This window comes from Sinohyriopsis cumingii, chromosome 6, assembly GCF_028554795.1.
Source record: "Sinohyriopsis cumingii isolate HCF-2022 chromosome 6, ASM2855479v2, whole genome shotgun sequence".
NCBI classification, from domain to species: domain Eukaryota; kingdom Metazoa; phylum Mollusca; class Bivalvia; order Unionida; family Unionidae; genus Sinohyriopsis; species Sinohyriopsis cumingii.
Window position 1 is genome coordinate 115470826 of NC_142966.1, and position 6531 is coordinate 115477356.

A 6531-nucleotide genomic window follows, 5' to 3' on the forward strand; every position below is an offset into this window, starting at 1 on the left:
ATATATATATATATATATATATATATATATATATATATATATATATATATATATATATATATATATATATACATATATATATATATATATATATATATATATATATATATATATATATATATATATATATATATATATATATATATATATATATATATATATATATATATATATATATATATATATATATACCAAGATATAAACGTTTAAATGAGTATATTTTTTATTATTATTATGAGATGCTCCTGGAAAGAAGAATGATTTGTAAACGTATTTCATTTATAAAGTTATTTGTGTAATATTAGCTAAGTTGAAATGGGAACGATAAGCGTGGTGTTGAACTTTTGGGGTCAGCAACAGGAGAAAATATTACAGGAGCACATACTACATGTATTATATAGACCAATATATTAAAATTGAAAATACATATTTCGATACAATTAACACCAACCACATTCCTCATATTTGGCGCTAAAGCTAATTTAGAGTAATATAGTCCACAATGAGTGGCTGTATTACCTCCCTTTATTTACATTTTGTCCTTATTAGTACCAACCTGTGAGAACAAGCCATCCATCCACGACGGTAACATATTGTAGTATTGATTGGATAGGATGACAATTTCTGATAAGGATTCACTGTGCCGCAAACGGCCAGAACATCCAATCAAACAACAACAAAAAAACACAGAAAGAGACACTTTTATTTCATTGTTTGTTTGTTTGTTTATTGTCTTCTTTTGATTCATTAAAGAGTATATAATATGAGGTGCTAATCCCACGTGATGCTAAAAAGAAGAAAAAAAAGAATGAAAGACAATGATTTAAAGAATGGAAAATACTTTGTTCTAAAACAGGAGAATTAAAAAAAAATAAACAAAACTGAAGCACATTTTTATCCTATTCAGCTTTTGATTTAACCACCAACTATGGATAACAGCAATACATATAAAATATAACATTGTAAGCATATATGGCTTGATATTTATAAATGTGCTTTGAATGTAGTTAGGGCATGATATTAATAAATGTGTCTAATATGGAGTTAGGGCTTGATATTTATTATGTGCCTTGTATGGAGCTAGGGCTTGATATTTATAAATGTGCCTTGTATGGAGTTTGGGCTTGATATTTATAAATGTGTCTTGTATGGAGTTAGTGCTTGATATTTCTTAATGTGCCTTGAATGGAGTCAGTGCTTGATATTTATAAATGTGTCTTTTATGGAGTTAGTGCTTCATATTTATAAATGTGTCTTGCATGGAGTTAGGGTTTGATATTTATAAATGTGCCTTGAATGGAGTTAGGGCTTAATATTTATTAATGTGCCGTGTATGGAGTTAGGGCTTGATATTTACACATATGCCGTGTATGGAGTTAGGGCTTGATATTTATAAATGTGCCTTGTATGGAGTCAGGGCTTGATATTTATAAATGTGTCTTGTATAGAGTTAGTGCTTCATATTTATAAATGTGCCTTTAATGGAGTTAGGGCTTGATATTTTTTAATGTGCCTTGTATTGAGTTAGGGCATGATATTTATAAATGTGTCTTGTATGGAGTTAGGGCTTGATATTTATAAATGTGCCTTGTATGGAGTTAGGGCTTGATATTTATAAATGTGTCTTGTATGGAGTTAGGGCTTGATATTTATAAATGTGCCTTGTATGGAGTCAGGGCTTGGTATTTATAAATGTGTCTTGTATGGAGTTAGGGCTTGATATTTATAAATGTGCCTTGAATGGAGTTAGGGCTTGATATTTATTAATGTGCCTTGTATGGAGTTAGGGCTTGATATTTATAAATGTGCCTTGAATGGAGTTATCGCTTGATATTGATAAATGTGTCTTGTATGACGTTAGGGCTTGATATTTACACATATGCCGTGTATGGAGTTAGGGGTTGATATTTGTAAATGTGTCTTGTATGGAGTTAGGGCTTGATATTTATAAATGTGTCTTGTGTGGAGTTAGGGCCTAATATTTATAAATGTGCCTTGAATGGAGTTAGGATTTGATATCAATACATGTGCCTTGTATGGAGTTAGCGCTTGATATTGATAAATGTGTCTTGTATGGAGTTAGGGGTTGATATTTATAAATATGCCTTGAATGTAGTTAGGGATTACTATTTATTAATGTGCCTTGTATGGATTTAGGGCTTGATATTTATAAATGTGCATTGAATGAAGTTAGGGCTTAATATTTATTAATGTGCCTTGTATGGAGTTAGGGCTTGATATTTACACATATGCCGTGTATGGAGTTAGGGCGTGATATTTATAAGTGTGCCTTGTATGGAGTTAGGGCTTGATATTTATAAATGTGCATTTAATGGAGTTTAGGTTTGATATCAACACATGTGCCTTGTATGGAGTTTGGGACTGATATCCATAAATGTACCTTGTTAGGAGTTAGGGCGATATGACTGAAAAATTGTTAAAGTTAGGTTAAAAATCCAAATCATATACACACACGTCTTATGTTTTAAAGCAATAACACAACACTATGTTTATTACATATATTCTACGTAAATTTGTTTCCTTCATATATTCTACATAAATTTGTTTTCTGCTAGCATCCTGAAAGTGATAAATACTCAGTATAGACCTTTCTATTTTTGTTTCTATGAGCGCGGCCATATTCGTATCACGTGACCGTTCGCCATTACGGTACTGATTCCCCTCAACGGTTTGCCTGCGAGACTACTATTTCCTACGTGTTGATTCTGAATACCAGCGAAGATCTCAAGTAATCATGTCAACATAAAAGCTTTCGTGTGTAGATAAGTGATGTTTTATGATAAAACGGTCAAAAGTAATTCCAAATTACAAACGATTAGCAAGATCAGAAAGTTAATAAAATATAAAATCCTGGGGCAATGCCAATTAAGTCTTCTTCCCAGTTATTCCCATTTCAGTGGACCAGATCAAGCCCGGTCCTTAAATGATCAATTGCTTAAAAATATAATGGAATCACTGATGGATCATAGGAGCTGCTTTTGGATAAAAAATAAAAATAAAATGATGACAAAATACTGATTAGGTTTGACACACGCTCCAGATATTAAAATTATCAGTCAGTTATGGTCATTCAGATAAAACACACATAACACCTCAAACATGTGAATGATGCAGTTTTATCTGACCTGACAAGAGAACATTTGAAAGTATTTTAAAATGCCCCCCCCCCCCCCGAATTACTGCCCCACAAACATCTTGGTGCAATGAGTGGGAGAGAGAGGAGATAGTGACTTAGATACCTGACTGTAGGACTGAAGGTCAAATGACAAAAAGTCAAAATTCTGATTTTTACATTTATGAAACAGGTATAGGATAAGAAGTCAGAGATTAAATTGTCACACTTATTTTTATTAACGTTATGAAAAAGAGAAGGTCATCAAGTCACAATATTACTTATGTAATTTTGAATTCTTATGCTTGAATTATGTTCATGATTTATTGGTCCTATTAGATCTAGTACTAGCAGCAGGGAGGGCGAACAGGCCAAGGTTATCCGACAAAATAAAGGCTTCAACGAAAACTTTGTTCGAAGAAGGGCTGATTTTCAAAATAAAAGTCTTCTACGAGATGTTTAATTTTTGCTCCTGCTATTATACGACCAACTATAGGTATGGCCCTCCCTGCTGCTATAGTAGTTTTATTTTTTTGTTAAAATCGCGGGGTCAGAAAATATTTTTTTGTTTTTATTTTTTTTGTTAAAATATTCTGTCTAAACCAATTCGATATCTTGTTCTAGGATCACATAAATTTACTGTCACAAATCCATAAGGAACAGATTGAGCGCGGCTGAAAAAGTTTTTAAATTCATTTATATCCATGTCGCCGCTACACCACGTTTGATGAATATTTCTTAGTGTGTGTGAATCCACGCCGTTTAAAACGACTAAAATATTACAATTGTCCCTGATTACTTTTGGTATCTGAGTATACCGCTGAGTTACATAAATAACGTCTGTATTTTTATGTGTGCCACGGGTAAATATTCTGGCAGGATTTGCTTGTTTATCCAACATTATATCGTCGTAGACAACTAAATTATTAATTGATCCATTAAGGGAATCAATCGAAGGAGCTTCTTCGATGTCTGTTATAAAATCGATAACATTATTACCGTTATTTATCAACGATGCGTTCTCATTAAACTCTTTTAGTATCTGATAGCATCGCTGATCGTCAACAGGTGGTGCAACTAAATATAACTTATCCCACTTCAACCATCTCATTATCAAATTCAACAACAACTGAGTTTTTCCACTACCAGATGGGCCTATTATTATCATTCTAATTGAATTTGGTAACGCAGCGTGGTGTTTAACCGGGGTTGATTTTTGTGTGGCTGAAAAATCAATTACATTCATGATATATCTTATAATATGGATTTATATTGTGTAAAATGTAAAACACGTACACCAGCAAAAGATCTGACTACAGTTGTTACACGCAACAATAGATCAGCCGTTACTGGTACATGTGCAACATGTGGTACAAAGAAATTTAGATTCGCTTCATCTGGTCAGAAACCAGTAAAAGTAAAAACAATAAAAAAAAAAAAAGAAAATCCACGGAGGTGACATTGCAGCAAAGTTAGCGTCGGACCCAGGATTTTTTTGGTCTAAATATCGCGGAGAAAAACATTTGCCAGGATATAATTACTGTGGACCAGGAACTCGACTTGATATTAGATTAAATGATCAGGATCAACCAAATCGCGGTGAGGATTCTATAAACGCAATCGATCGAGATTGTTTAGCTCATGATATAGCTTATCGAAGTAAAGATCTGCAACAGCGACATCTTGCTGATGTAAAATTAATTCACACACTAAATTCTATAAAAGATAAATCCGTCAAAGAGAGATTAGCTAGTTGGATAATTAATACTGCAATGAAGGGCAAATTAGTTTTAGGTGCTGGCAATTAATATCATGGAAGCAATTTATTATTCTCCGGTTGGATTTTGGCGAGGTAAACCGGCTATCAAAAAACTTGCCAAAGCTGCTCGAGTAAAACCTGCTACGGCCGCAGCGTGGTTATCTAAACAAGCTATCTGGCAAATTTATTTACCACCACCTAAACGAATTGAACACGCGCACTTTGACGTCAGTGTTCCTAATGAAGTTCATCAGGCCGATATAATGTTTTTACCACACGATACCGTTAATGATATCACTTACAAATACGTGCTAACAATAGTTGACGTCGCGAGTAGATACAAAGAAGCTGAGCCGTTAATAACTAAAACAGCTACCGAGGTCGCTAACGCATTTGAAAAAATTTATCAACGAGGACCATTAACGTGGCCAAGTTTACTTCAAGCTGATCCTGGAAGAGAATTTCTCGGTGCGGTAACTTTTTTAATGAAACAAAAAAATGTTAAAATAAGACGTGGAAAAGTTAATAGTCATAACGACCAAGCAATTGTTGAACGATTTAATCGAACACTTGCTGAGCGACTATTTGGATATCAGTACGCGATGGAATTTATTCAAAATAAGCGATCCAATGATTGGGTTACTAGATTACCAAGTGTCATAGCAGCATCAAATAATGAGCCAACGCGAGCGATATCAATGAAACCATCAATCGCGATCACAAAAAAAAAGTATACCAATAAAAAGAAAAGATTTTTCAACTCGGGCGGTTCTGGGTGATGTTATTGTTAGATATTTATATAAACCAGGTGAGGCCGAAGGTGGAAGAAAAAGAGCAACAGATCCTATTTGGAGTACAACGACACATACAATATTAACTGTGACAAGATCATCAGGCAGACCAGCAATTTATATGCTTGATTCACTCGCTCCTCAACGCGGATTTACTCGTGAAGAACTACAAATAATTCCAGCTGATACCCAATTGCCACCTCAATCACTTAGATAATCAGCTCCACGCCTGTTACATTCTAAACACGCTAAGGTAACATTTTCTCGCGTGTGACCAAGTTGGTTATTTTTTCTGTCGACGGTAAATTGTCTGGAATCATTTTACTGATACTGTCATGTCATTATACAATTGCACCCGGAACAGTGGTTGCTTTGTTTTTCTTTCAGCGACAAAATAAACTCGACATCCAAATCAAATTCATAATTATTTTTCTTATCAAATTGTTTGCAATTGAATAATTTTTTCTTATCACGTGATCGTCGGTTTCATCTTTAATAATTAATCTGTCCAAAACGATGCGTCCTAGTTGAGATATTTTTCTCACTCTTGATACAGCTAAGTAAACGAAATTAGACCATTCTATGTGATCATCAACAATCCAAACACGAGTATCAGTTATAGTTAATCCCTGCGAAGAATGAATCGTCATAGCATATCCTAGTGTCCACGAAGATTTTTCTGCGTTTAATGCGTCTTCAACGAAATTAATATCAACTGTGACAATATCATTCAATACAAGATTTTGTTTTTCTTTTCCGGGTACATCGACGTCAATATTTTGTTGTCTAGTATCAGCTGGTCGATAACATAGCGGTACTGGCATCAATGGAAACTTTTCTCGATGTAA